Source organism: Oncorhynchus keta, chromosome 27 (assembly GCF_023373465.1).
Source record: "Oncorhynchus keta strain PuntledgeMale-10-30-2019 chromosome 27, Oket_V2, whole genome shotgun sequence".
NCBI lineage: Eukaryota > Metazoa > Chordata > Actinopteri > Salmoniformes > Salmonidae > Oncorhynchus > Oncorhynchus keta.
Genome location: NC_068447.1, coordinates 24691973 through 24707285, shown reverse-complemented (window position 1 = coordinate 24707285; position 15313 = coordinate 24691973). Strand labels below are relative to the sequence as shown.

Sequence of the window (15313 nt, the reverse complement as noted above, 5' to 3'; positions counted from 1 at the left end):
ACCATGCATGAGAGAACCTGCAGTTCCGGAGGACTCCGTGATCTCACTCACCGTAGCTGATGCTACGGACCTTTAAAGAGGTTAACATTCTCACAAGGCCGTAGGGCCATCAGATTACCAGGAGACGTACTCATAGCATGCACTGACCAAGCTTGTACCTATGCACATCGATGGGGCTGAAGTGGAGAGGGTTGAGAGCTTCAAGTTCCTCGTCGTCCACATCACTAAGGAATTTTCATAGTCAACACACAACACTGTTGTGAAGAAGGGACAACAATAGTTCTTCCCTCTTAGGAGGCTGAAAAAGTCCTCAAAAAGTCATACAGCTGTACCATTGAGAGCATCTTGACTGGCTGCATCACCGCTTGGTATGGCAACTACTTGGCATCGACCGCAAGGCACTACCAAGGGTAGTGCGTATGGTCCAGTACATCACTGGGCCACTATCCCTGCCATCCAGGACCTCTGTACCAGGCGGTGTTAGAGGAAGGCCCTAAAATCTTTCAAAGACTCCAGCCACCTAGGTCACAGATTTGGGGCAAGCGGTACCAATGCACCAAGTCTGGATCCAACAAGATCATGATCAGCTTTTACCCCCAAGCCATGAGACGACTAAATAGTTAACCAAACAGCTGCCTGCATTGACCCTTTTGGCACTAACTCCTTTGACTCATCCCATACTGTATGCTGCTGCTGCTACTTTTTATTATCTATCCTGTTGCCTAGTCACTTTATCCCCACCTATATGTACCTATCTGCCTCAATTACCTCATACCCCAGCACATCGACTTGGTAATGCTACCCCTAGTATATAGGAAAGTTAGCGTTACACATTGTGTATTTATTCCTTGTGTTATTATTTGTTCTATATTGTTTTCTCTGCCTGTTAGTCTACACCTGTTGTTTACGAAGCATGTGACAAATAAAATGTGATTTGATTTGGTACTTAAAAGGAGGTTAGAGTGTGTGACGGAGGTGGGGGCCTCATGTGAGGAGGAGAGAGAGGGAGGTAAAGAATGAAAAGAAGAGGATGAAGAAGAAGATTAAGAAAATATAGAAGAAGTAGATTTGACTAGCGTGATACATTGATCACTTTAGTCTGAATATCCCCTCCCAGCCTCCCTCCACCTCCCTCCACCTCACTCCACCTCCCCACCTCCCTCCCAGCCTCCTTACACATCCCTCCACCTCACTCACAGCCTCCCTCCACCTCCCTCACCTCCCTCCCAGCCTCCCTCCACCTCCCTCACCTCCTGTAACCAGCTCTCTGTGATAATAAATTACTTAGAAAGTGAATTTATCTAATGAAATTAAATTAGGCAGATTAATGTAATTACTTTTATCGGCCCCAGGAAGTGGAATCCCCAGGAAGTGGAATCTCCCACAATCCCACATTTAGACAGGAAAACTATTACTACATTTATATATTTGTCAACAAACATCCAGTTGGCATTTTTCTGGCGTGTTCGTCGATGCAAAACTCTAATTTGAAGTAAACAGCAGTTTTAGACTAACAGTGAAATGCTTACTTTATGGGCCCTTCTCCAAAAATGCAGAGGGACAGAAAATAGAGAAATAATAGAATAGGTAATAACACGTAATAATAAATACAGAATGAGTCATTTTTACTTGGGGTACCAGTACCAAGTCGATGTGCAGAGGTACAAGGTCATTGAGGTAGATACTGTATGTACTGTACATATAACTAACAATTTATCAGTCTTATGGCTTGGAGTTAGAAGCTGTTCAGGGTCCTGTTAGTTCCAGACTTGGTGCATCGGTACTGCTTGCTGTGCGGTAGCAGAGAGAACAGGTGGGTGGCTGGAGTCTATGACCATTTTTATGGCATTCCTCTGACACCGCCTGGTATAGAGGTCCTGGATGACAGGGAGCTCAGCCCCAGTGATGTACTGGGCTATACGTACTACCCTCTGTAGCGCCTTGTGGTCAGATGTCAAGCAGTTGCCATACCAAGCGGTGATGCAGCCAGTCAAGATGCTCTCCATAGTGCAGCTGTAGAACTTTTTGAGGATCTGAGGGTCCATGCCTAATCTTTTCATCCTCCTGAGTGGGAAGAGGCATTGTCGTGCCCTCTTCAGGACTGTGTTAGTGTGTTTGGACCATGATAGATCCTTAGTGATGTGGACACAGAGGAACTTGAACCTCTTGACCAACTCCACTACTGCCCCGTCAATGTGAGGGGACTAAGCAAGCACCCCTGAGGGGCTCTGTGTTGAGGGCCAGTATGGTTGATGTGTTGTTGCCTACCCTCACCACCTGGGGGCGGCCCGTCAGGAAGTCCAGTTCAGTCTTATGGTCCTTAGCTTAGTCATGAGCTTTTTGGCACTCTTGTCAAGGTGGAGAGGGCAGTGTAGATTCCAATAGAGATTGTGTAATTTGTGGTAAATCTCTCAAAACATTTTGAAAAAGCTGTTGTGCATCAACTCGCTGCCTACCTGAAGACAAACAATGTATATGAAATGCTTCAGTTTGGTTTTAGACCCCATCATAGCACTGAGATTGCACTCATGAAGGTGGTAAATTACCTTTTAATGACATCAGACCAAGATTCTGCATTTGTCCACGTGCTCCTAGACCTTAGTGCTGCTTTTGACACCATCGATCACCACATTATTTTGGAGAGATTGGAAACCCAAATTGGTTTACATTGGTTTAGATCTTATATGTCGGAAATATATCAGTTTGTCTCTGTGGATGGTTTGTCCTCTGACAAATCTATTGTAAATTCCGATGTTCCTCAAGGTTCCGTTTTAGGACCACTATTGTTTTCACTATATTTTTTACCTATTGGTGATGTCATTCGGAAACATAATGTTAACTTTCACTGCTATGCGGATGATACACAGCTGTACATTTCGATGAAACATGGTGAAGCCCCAAAATTTCCCTCATTTCCCTCAAATGTTTTACTTTTAAACTCAGACAAAACAGAGATGCTAGTTCTTGGTCCCAAAAAACAAAGATATATTTTGTTGAATCTGACAATGAATCTTGATGGTTTTACAGTTGTACAATATTTCAAGGCCAGCTTTTTCCATCTTCGTAATATTGCAAAATTCTGCAAAATTTTGTCCAAAAATTATGCAGAAAAGTTAATCTATGCTTTTGTCACTTCTAGATTAGACTACTGAAGTGCTATACTTACCGGCTACCTAGATAAACCACTAAATAAACTTCAGTTAGTGCTAAACATGGCTAGCCTCTCTACACTGTCTTCCTGTTAAGGATAGGGCTGATTTCAAGGTTTTTCTGCTGTACATGGGTTTTCTCCTACCTATCTCTCCAATTAAGTCCTGCCGTACATACCTACACATATGCTATGGTCAAAAGATGCAGGACTCCTTATTGTCCCTAGAATGTCTAAGAAAACAGCTGGAGGCAGGGCTTTCTCCAATAGAGATACATTTTTATGGAATGGTCTGCCTATCCATGTGAGAGACGCAGACTCTGTCTCTACTTTTAAGTCTTTATTGAAGACTTGTCTCTTCAGTAGGTCCTATGACTGAGTGTAGTCTGGCCCAGGGGTGCAAAGGTGAACGGAAAGGCACTGGAGCGACGAACCGCACTTGCTGTCTCTGCCTGGCCGGTTCCCCTCTCTCCACTGGGATTCTCTGCCTCTGACCCTATTACTTGAGTGGATTGAGTCACTAATGTGATCTTCCTGTCTGGGTTGGCGCCCCCTCAAGTTCGTGGGGGATATCTCCGTGGGCTATACACAGCCTTGTCTCAGGGTAGTAAGTTGGTGGTTTACGGATATCCCTCTAGTGGTGTGGGGGCTGTGCTTTGGCAAAGTGGGTGGGGTTATATCCTGCCTGGTTGGCCCTGTCCAGTCGTCTGATGGGGCCACAGTGTCCGACTTCCTAGGTTCCTGCCTTTCTAGGGAGTTTTTCCTAGCCACCATGCTTCTACATCTACATTGCTTGCTGTTTGGGGCTTTAGGCTGGTTTCTGTGGAAGTACTTTGATAACATCGGCTGATGTAAAAAAGGCTTTATAAATACGTTTGATCGATTGATGGCTACAGATATGAGTCATTTAGACAGGTTATCTTTGCATTCTTGGGCACAGGGACTATGGTGGTCTTCTTGAAAGATGTAGGTATTACAGACTGGGTCAAGGAGAGGTTGAAAATGTCTGTCAAGACACTTACCAGGCGATCAGCGCATGCTTTGAGTACGCATACTGGTAATCTGTCAGGCCCAATGTCCTTGTGAATGTTAACCTGTTTAAAGGTCTTACATCGGCTACAGAGAGCGTGATCGCACAGTCGACTGGAACAGCTGGTGATCTTATGCAAAAATAAATAAGCAACATGTAAAGTGGTGGTCCAATGTTTGATGAGCTGAAATAAAAGATCCCAGAAATCTTCCATACTGTATGTACAAAAAGCTAATTTCTGTTTGAATGCACAGATACGCCGTGACGAGATCCTGAGGCCCATTGTCGTGCCATTCATCCACCACCATCACCTCATGATTCAGCATGATAATGCACGGCCCCATTTCGCAAGGATCTTTACACAATTCCTGGAAGCTGAAAATATCCCAGTTCTTCCATGGCCTGCATAGTCACCAGACATGTCACCTGCTGAGCATGTTTGGGATGCTCTGAATCGATGTGTACGACAGCGTGTTCCAGTTCCCGCCCATACCCTGTACCTTCACATAGCCATTGAAGAGGAGTGGGAAAACATTCCATTAGCCACAATCAACAGTCTGATTAACTTTATGTGAAGGCGATGTGTCGCGCTGCATGAGGCAAATGGAGGTCACACCAGATACTGACTGGTTTTCTGATCCACACCCCTACCTTTTTTTTAGGTAGTCATGTGAAATCCATAGATTAGGGCCTAATTAATTTATTTCAATTGACTGATTTCCTTGAACTGTAACTCAGTAAAATCTTAGTCATTGTTCTATGTTGCGTTTATATTTTTGAGAACTCAGAAGTGCTCACACTAAACACGCTCAGACAATATTTTTCTCTGTTTACATAAGAATATAGAACATAACATCATATTCCTGCCAGTTCCATAGAACGTGTCCTTCTCCCTGTCAAAAGATGTGTCTGGCCGTGAACCAAGCCTATGCACAAAACCATCCCCAGATCTGTGATTTCACTGGCCTCCCACGATCAGGCTGAATCACACTAGCTATACCCGAAGTCTGGGGAAAGCTAAATTAAACAGTAAATCATCTCCCCAAAAGGCACAAGAGTGATGTGTGGGTCAAGGGCAGCAGGCCTGGTGCTTTAATAGGGAATGAGAGGGAGTTTATGTGAGAGATAAATAACAACTTCAAAACGGCCTCAGTCTGGACCCCTACACTCTAGACAGGGAGACCCTGTGGTGGAGCAGTGGAACACAGAGGGTGGTGAGAGATGAGTTACAATACACTCTGGAATCGAAAAAGAATGAGAGAGATGTGAATCACAAGATGTGAATGAGAGAGAATTAAGACACATAGGACTCACTAGAATGAAGAAGAAATGTCTCTGTGTTCGTTTGTTGTGAGGCATTAAGTTGCATGGTATTAATTTGAATGCCTTGTGGCATGTGGCCATCTTAGGTAGATTGATAGATAGGCCCTAAATACGCAGATAAAGTCAATGAATATTTGTTTTTCATCTAGTATTCCTTTCCTTCCCAGTAATGCTGCCATGTCTCCCAGAGGCAGGAGCTCAACAGAAGAAAATCAGATTCAACTAAAAAAAATGGCATTTGGTGGAGAATGGAAGAAAATAGTAATTGCTATGAAAAAAGTCCTTGGGCATGAAGTCGAATTGAATTGGAGTGCTTTGGGATCCAAGTCATGTGATGTAAAATTCTAATCTCACTTAAATGTGCTCGTATTTTTCCATTTTCTTTCTTTCCCCGAGGTAAAATGTGAAGCAAATCGAAATCAAGGCCTGTACCAGAAAAATCTGATCCTATTTAGTTTGTCATTTAGAATGAAAGCCCTCAGTCAGAACATGTTCATGTAAATATAATGGATACTGTCATGGGGGTGATTGTTTTCTGTTATTCCCGCTAGTAATATCCCCACCACACGCATGCAGGCATGTACACACACACATACGGATGTACACGCACACATTTTCACTACAGCAGTTAGCAGTTTAGCCCTCCACTGTGTGCACACAATGGGAATCAGTTTATGAGTTTTTCATTCTAGTTTACAAATTAAGAATCAGTGTATCTTTGCATGTGCGTATGTTTTGTATGTGCGTGTGTGCCTGTGTGGGGTCAAGCACTACGGCTCCATGAACACTTCATAGCATCTTGAGACCAAACTGCTCTTCAGATTAACAGTTTAATAATGGTTTAATAAAACACCATAGGGGTGTTTGGTTAAATTACACACATACAGCAGCAAAGCCACATTGGCACAGACAACGTTTCTGTGGTGTTCTCTGGTCCATTTCAATCAGGAAGACTAGTATCAGGATATAACAGTCTAATATCCTCATACCTACACTCATCATCGTACTAGTCCAGTGCACAGACACACACCTCTCTCCCCCTCAATCTCCAGTGTGGTTTATTTGTCAAACTGACAGCTGGACTCCCAGGCTGAGATAGAGTTGGCCAAACAGACTCCCTCCCTGGGTTAGTCTGAGCCAGAACATCCTGAGAAACACAGACAGACTGGCTGAGGTGCACACAACACCACAGTGAGATCCAGCCTCTCTCCAGCTTGTTTGTGCTTGGCATGGACAGGCCTTGGCAAGGAGAGGTCAATTTTGTCAGACATCCAGTCTAACATTAAACATGAATGCACACACTCCTCTCATCTTTTTCCTTTCCTCCCTCTGTCCGACCAACCCTCCGGCCCCTCAGCCGGGTAGTCCTCAGACATCTGTTTACCAGGTGAGATTCCCAAGATGCTTCTTTCGTTGGGCTGGAAGAGAGCCGCATGCTGTCCTTACAGTCAGCTGTGTGTGTGTGTGTGAGGGGGGCACAGAGGAAGAGCAGAGGCTGAATTTAAAGGAAGGGATGAAAGATTTTCACATTTTGAACGTTGAGTTGATATAATTGTGTTAGAGAATGACAGGATGTGTTTGTGTGTGAGATAATCTAAGGATACACAAATATCATTATGTATAGCCATGACCACATAATAGGTTGCAGGATGTGGCTCCATCTCCAGGTTATTGGGTCTACAAGCACCAATCAAGGCACAGTATACCCCCTAGCTGTTTTTCTATTGGTCCTTGGTCTTCATGTGGCCAGCCAGTTAGGGCTCATACATACCCCACTGCAGGATTCGGCTGATGCAGTGTATTCACCCCTCCCCCTCCCCTCCCTTTTCCCCTCTCACTCGATCTTTCCCTATTTTCTCTCTAGTCTGCATTTCTCGTCCTCACTGCGGCCTGATGTACTCCGAATATGAGTGAAGGAAAGAAGAGAGGGAACAGATGGAGAAGGAGGGGGAAAGGAGGGTGTACCGAGTGGAGGAAGGGGTGGGGGTACATTTTGAGGAAAGTGCAGTAGCAACACATTCCCCCCTCTATCTCTCTGCCCTTAAAGTCTCCCATATTCTTTAGTCTAATTATCCAGATTGGGTTTCTTGTGATCAGGGGGATGAAGGGGAGAATGGGGGGGCTTCATATTGTCCTTGTGAAAAGCCTCTGGGAGCAGCTAATGAAGTCATTCATGCATCCATCGCTCTCTGAGTTCATGATTCAATCAATTCTAGAATAATGAACGAGAGAGTAAGATGGCGCCGACAGACATGGTAGCTCTGCTTCTAGCTACTAAGCAACTTTGCAGTATTATTATTATTATTATTATTATTTGTAATTTGTGTTATTACATAGAGCAGGAAATAACTTTTGGATATCAGAGCGGTGGTAACTCATCAGCATTCCGACCAGAAATATGACTTTCCCGAATTAGATCCTATGTTCGTACCCCCCTTTGGGCAATTTAACTTATCCCAGAGTCTGACTCAGGAGGCATGCACACCATCCACAGCTTCCGAGTATATTACTCGCTAATGTTCAGTCCCTGGACAATAAATTAGTCGAGCTCAGGGCGAGGATCTCCTTCCAGAGAGACATCATTGATTGTAACATACTCTGTTTCACGGAATCATGGCTCTCTCCGGATATACTCTCCCCGTCCATACAACCAGCTGGGTTCTCAGTACATCGCGCAGACAGGAATAAAGAAATCTCTGGTAAGAAGAAAGGCAGAGGTGTATGTTTTATGATTACTTACTCATGGTGTGATTGTGATAACGTACAGGAACTCAAGTCCTTTTGTTCACCCAAGTCCTTTTGTTCACCTAACCTAGAATACCTCACAATCAAATGCAAACCGTATTACCTCCCAAGAGAATTCTCTTCGGTTCTAGTCACAGCTGTATATATTCCCCCTCAAGCCAATAAGACGATGGCCCTCAAGGAACTATATTGGACTTTGTGCAAACTGAAAACCACATTTTTATTTTAGCTGGGGACTTTAACAAAGCAAATTTGAGGAAAACACTATCGAAGTTCTAGCAACATACTGTCTGCAGTACTCAAGCTTCAAAAACTCTAGACGATTGTTAAGTTCCCTTCCGGGATGGCTACAAGGCCCTCCCCTGCCCCCCCTTCTGCAAATCAGATCACTACTCCATTCTGCTCTTCACATCCTATAGGCAGAAACTCAAACAAGAACTACTTGTGCTAAGGTCTATTCGAAGATGGTTTGACCAATTGGAATCCATGCTTTAAGATTGTTTTGATCACGTGGACTGGGATATTTTCCAGGTTGCCTCTGAGAATAACATTGACATAAACACTGACACGGTAACTGAGTTCATCAGGAAGTGTATAGGGGATGTTGTTCCCACTGTGACTATTAAAACCTACCCAAACTAAAAACAATGGATAGATAGCAGCATTTACGCAAAACTGAATGAATGCATTTAACCACGGCAAGGTGACTGGGAATACGGTTGAATACAAACAGTGCAGTTATGCACTCCATAAGGCAATCAAACAGGCAAAACGTCAGTACAAAGTGGAGTCGCAATTCAACGGCTCAGACACGAGACATATGTGGCAGGGACTCCAGACGGATTACAAAGGGAAAACCAGCTATGCCGAGGACACCGACGTCTTGCTCCCGGACAAGCTAAAACGGAAAAGTTGTGCGTGCATATGCATTCACCCCTTTGCTATGCTGCCCCTAAATAGGATCTGGTGCAACCAATTACCTTCAGAAGTCACATAATTAGTTAAATAAAGTCCACCTGTGTGCAATCTAAGTGGCACATGATCTCAGTATATATACACCTTTTCTGAAAGGCCCTTGAATCTGCAACACCACTAAGCAAGCTGGCACCATGAAGACCAAGGAGCTCTCCAAAGAGGTCAGGGACAAAGTTGTGGAGAAGTACAGATCAGGGTTGGGTTATAAAATATATCCAAGACCTTGAATATCATATGGAGACCATTAAATCCATAAATAAAAAATGCAATGAATATGGCACCACAACAAACCTGCCAAGAGGGGGTGCCCACCAAAACTCACGGACCAGGCAAGGAGGGCATTAAATAGAGAGGCAACAAAGAGACCAAAGATAACCCTGAAGGAGCTGCAAAGCTCCACAGCGGGTGATTGGAGTATCCGTCCATAGGACCACTTTAAGCCATACACTCCACAGAGCTGGGCTTTGCGGAAGCCAGGAAAAAGCCATTGCTTAAAGAAATAAATAAGCAAACAATTTTGGTGTTCGCCAAAAGGCATTTGGGAGACTCCCCAAACATTTGGAAGAAGGTACTCTGGTCAGATGAGACTAAAATTGAGCTTTTCGGCCATCAAGGAAAACGCTGTCAGGCGCAAACCCAACACCTCTCATCACCCCGAGAACACAGTGAAGCATGGTGGTGGCAGCATCATGCTGTGTGGATGTTTTTCATCGGCAGGGACTGGGAAAATTCTTGAGGGAAACCTGTTTCAGTCTTTCAGAGATTTGAGACTGGGATGGTAGTTCAACTTCCAGCAGGACAATGACCCTAAGCATACTGCTAAATCAACACTTGAGTGGTTTAAAGGGACACATTTAAATGTCTTGGAATGGCCCATACCTCAACCCAAAAGCCCAGACCTCAATCCAATTGAGAATCTATGGTATGACTTAAAGATTGCTGTACACTAGAGGAACCCATCCAACTTGAATGAGCTGGAGCAGTTTTGCTTTGAAGAATGGGCAAAAATCCCAGTGGCTAGATGTGCCAAGCTTATAGAGACATAACCCAGGAGACTAGCAGCTATAATTGCAGCTAGTATTGACTTTGAGGCGGTGAATAGTTATGCACTCTCAAGTTTTCTGTTTTTTGTCTTATTTCTTGTTTGTTTCACAATAAAAATATTTTGCATCTTCAAAGCATGTTGTGTAAATCAAATGATACAAACCCCCCCCAAAAAATCTATTTTAATTCCAGGTTGTAAGGCAACAAAATAGGAAAAATGCCAAGGGGAATGAATACTTTCACAAGCCACTGTAGATGTCCGCCTTTGTTCCTGCACCCAAGAAAGCAAATGTAACTGAACTAAATGACTAAAGCCCCATAGCACTCACTACTGTCATCATGAAGTGCTTTGAGAGGATAATTAAGTTATCATATCACCTCTACCTTAACTGACACCCAAGAACCACTTCATTTTGCATACCACCCCAATAGATCCACAGATGATGCAATTGCAATCGCAATTCACACTGCCCTATCCCATCTGGACAAGAGGAATACCTATGTAAGAAGGCTGTTCATTGACTTCAGCTCAACCTTCAACAGCATAGTACCCTGCAAGCTCATAATTAAGCTTGGGGCCCTGGGTATAAACCTCACCCTATGCAACTGGGTCCTGGACTTCCTGAAGCTCCTCCCCCAGGAGGTTAAGGTAGGGAACAACAGCTCCACTATGCTGAACAACCACACAGGGGCCCCACAAGGGTGCGTTCTGAGCCCTCTCCTGTACTCCCTGTTCACCCACGACTGCGTGGCCATGCACGCCTCCAACTCAATCATCAAGTTTGCAGAAAACACAACATTAGTAGGCCTGATTACCAACAATGATGAGCCTACAGGGAGGAGGTGAGGGCCCTGTCGGAGTATTGCCCGGAGTGGTCCTCAGGAGGCTGAAGAAATTGGGCTTGTCCCCTAAGACCCTCACAAACTTTTACAGATGCACCATTGAGACCATCCTGTCGGTCTGTATCACCGCCTGGTACGGCAACTGCTCCGCCGCAACCGCAGGGCTGCCCAACGCATCACCGGGGGCACACTGCCTGCCCTCCAGAACACCTACAGCACCCGATGTCACAGGAAGGACAAAAAGATTGTCAAGGACTTCAACCACCTGAGCCATGACCTGTTCACCCAGCTATCATCCAGAAGGCGAGGTCAGTCCAGCTGCATCAAAGCTGGGAGCGAGGGACTGAAAAACAGCTTCTATCTCAAGGTCATCTGACTGTTAAGTAGCCATCAATAGCCGGCCCAGTACAGTGCCCTGAACTTAATCATTGTCGCTAGCCGGCTACCACCCGGTTACTCAACCCTGCACCTTAGAGCCTGCTGTATATAGACATGGAATAACTGGTAACTTTAATAATGTTTACATACTGTATTCTAGTCAATGTCACTCTGACATTGCTCATACTAATATTAATATATTTCTTAATTCCATTATTTTACTTTTAGATTTGTGTGTATTGTTGTGAATTGTTAGATACTCCTGCACTTTTGGAGCTAGGAACACAAGCTTTTTTGCTACACCCACAATATCATCTGCTAAACATGTATATGCGACCAAGAACATTTTATTTGATTTGATTTGAGAGAAAGAGGGAAAGAGAAAGAACGATAGAGACATGGTAGACCCAGCACCTGACCCCTAGCAAACTAAATTTAGGGAGCGTATTCGCAGCCTCTCTTTCTCCTCTGCCATAATGGCTGCATGCTCTCCATTCTTCTGTCCTGAGCAGAGGAGAGAGAGCGGGGAAGTTAGACCATTGTTACCTCCAGGGAGAATGGGCTCCTAATTTACCATAAGCCTCTACTATTGAGGACCAGACTCCTTTCACCACGGTGTCCTGCTAATGCAATAATTGGAAAGTCATTCACTGCTTAAGTTCCATTTATTCATGTTCTTTTCACTAATAGAGAGAAGGGCATTTTATTGCCCTCGCCCGCCTCACCCAGAGCCTGCACACAGTCCATATATTAGTCTATATCACGTATGCACACACTCTCGCAAACATGTACGCACGCGCACTCAAACACACCTCTGGACAAGGTCCCTGGGAGGGAGAATCGCCCCTCTCATCCACCGGACAGGTTCACACCTCGGAGGAGATAGGAATGTCAAATATTTTGCGAAGGTGTGTGTGAAGGGTTAGAGTGTTATTGGAGTGTGTACTGGACCACTCAGGGGAGAGGTAAAGCCTACCTGTCAGGTGTGTCTAGAGCAAGTGAGAGGAGGGAGAGCAATTTATGACACAGACTCACACTGACAGACACTTGCGCACTGACACACATTTACGCACACACGCTCACACACACACACACACACACACACACACACACACACACACACACACACACACACACACACACACACACACACACACACACACACACACACACACACACACACACACACACACACAATTGCACATAGAAATGGCTGTAGATGGCAATGCTATTCTTAGGGCATTGCTTTGCCTTTTGTTTGTTTTGAAGGTGATGTGTGTGTGTGTGTGCATTTGCAAATCCTGGATTCTCCTGATTTTTTAACAGATACAATACACATCAAAGGACTATAAAACGTAAAAAGAGGCAGGTAAAGAGGCCTTTAAACAAAAGCTTTTCTGACTGTATACTAAAACTATACTTAGCAAAAATATACATGAAACATGCAAACATTTCAACGATTTTACTGAGTTACAGTTCATATAAGGAAATCAGTTAAATGAAATAAATTCATTAGGCCCTAATCTATTGATTTCACATGACCGGGCAGGGGCAATGCCATGGGTGGCCACCCACCCACCTAGAGCTCTGCCTAGTGGAACGGTATTGCCACTCTCTCACCTCTCTGGTTGCAGCTCTTTCCCCTCAGTTCCTCACAGTTTGTTTGTGACCTGGTGGATAATACCTGTCTCCGCCTGCCTGTTGGGCTTTACTCCCTTGTTTCTGCTGCTTTGTAGAGTTAAAAGTAGATATCTAGCGGTTTATTGCACTGTTTTTTCATGTTTAGAATGATGTGTCCCTTTTTTCTGTCTTTAGCACAGCTTCGGGTAGATATCTCCCCGGGTTTGAGGATGTTTGGTTGTGCGTGTGCGTGTGTTTACGTATGTGCGTGTGCGTGTGTGTGTGTGTGTGTGTGTGTGTGTGTGTGTGTGTGTGTGTGTGTGTGTGTGTGTGTGTGTGTGTGTGTGTGTGTGTGTGTGTGTGTGTGTGTGTGTGTGTGTGTACGTGCAAGTTTGTGTTCGTGCTTACATGTGTATGTATGTTTTTATGTATGTACGGTATATCTCTATATATGCGTGTATACTTGTATGTGTGCGTTTCAGAAGGGCTGCAGAGTCTGATCCTGATTCTCAGTGAGTGAATGGCAGTCCCTGAAACACCAGGCAGACCACAGTCTCTAATTGGCAGGCTAGCAAGTGAGTTTGTGTGCATTGGCACTGATCTTAAACTGTGCCTCCAAGACTTTCTGAAGACTGTTGTACCAAGGCAACTGCATCTCCTCTTCCTCTATCCAAAATACTTTCTTTCCCCTTATTGTTTGGAGAAAAAAATCACAAACATAAAGTGCTGAGAAAGAGAGGGAAAGAGAAAAAAGTATTTTCATAATAGCGCCACTTTTTAGCACTGTCTTTAGGATAACCCAAAAATATTTTACAATCATGTTTTCTTTTCATGTTAATTGTCCTAACATAAAAGTAGGAAATGTGACTTTTCCTTTGAAAATATTTTCTGAACAACATAAAGACAGAATAAATCATTTCAATATTTGAAGTCGTTATGGATGATATACAAAGCTGAAAATCCACTCTTTTGTTCCAAGGATGGCTTATTTAGGTTGTGAGATGATTATTGTGTTTTTATTCATGCGTTTGTCTGTGTGAGTGTGCGAGTGAGTGCGTGTGTTCATGCTTACATGTATTTATCCACATTTCTTCCAAACCTCAACTCAAACAATAACAATTTGGAACCACTCCCTATTGCCAAATACAGCCAATATGGGAAACAGTCCAGAAAGCCTTTCCGTGAGAAGACATCTGTACTGGATCAAATGCACCAGTCATATTATGAGATGGTTGTAGCATTGTAAAAAATAATGTTCAAACTAGGTTTTATTGTCACATATACCAAATAGCTGCAGTGAAATGTGTTGTTTCAAAATAGAGTCTAGAGCTTCTATTTGTCATGGTTCACACATGTACAAGTGTGTGGTGTGAAATGGAAATGCAGACACCCTGAGAGAGTGGGGTCACGGCCAGGGATCAGCCATTATTGACGGCGACCCTGAAGCAATGAGGGTTAAGTGCCTTGCTCAAGGGCACATCGACAGATTTTTCAACTTGTCGGCTCGGTTATTTGAAGCAGCGGCCTTTTGATTCCTGGCCCCACGCACTAACCACTAGGCTACCTGTGTCCTACCTACACCCTACTGGCCGTTTAGTGAGTAAGGACCCTGAGATTTGGTGAATCAGGTTTGATAGATCTTGTCTAATGGGAGGAGGTTTAGCTGGGGTCATGACCCCTGAAAACCAGTGGTTCCGACAACAGCATATACGTATGTGCCCGTGTGTGTGCATCTGCTTGAGCGAGCACATGTATGACAGTACATATACATTTGTCTTTGTACATACCTCTGTTTGTTTGCGTCTCTCTCCTTCTCCCACAATCTGTACTTCGTGGGCTGAGCTAAGCTAAGAAGGGCTCTACTGGGGACAAACACAGAGAGCTACAATATTGTGCTGAGAAAGAGACATCCAGTGTTCTGTGAGTTTTCCCTTCAAACAACAGCTCTAAACCCTGCAGGAGCTAGCTAGACAGTGCTAAACCCTGCATGAGCTAGCTGGACAGTGCTAAACCCTGCAGGAGCTAGGAAGACAAGGCTAAACCCTGCAGGAGCTAGCTAGACAGCGCTAAACCCGACAGGAGCTAGCTAGTCAGTGCTAAACCCTGCAGGAGCTAGATAGATAGCGCTAAACCTTGCAGGATCTAGCTGGACAGCAGTAAACTCTGCAGGAGCTAGTTAGTCAGCGCTAAACCCTGCAGGAGCTAGC

The 15313-nt window shown here is 44.3% G+C and overlaps 1 protein-coding gene across 1 annotated transcript in view; it reads left to right on the top strand.

Annotated features, from left to right (window-relative positions):
- The window catches only part of LOC118360283 (cadherin-4-like), a 636928-nt gene that overhangs the window by 502276 nt on the left and 119339 nt on the right, over window positions 1-15313 (top strand). The window lies entirely within an intron of this gene.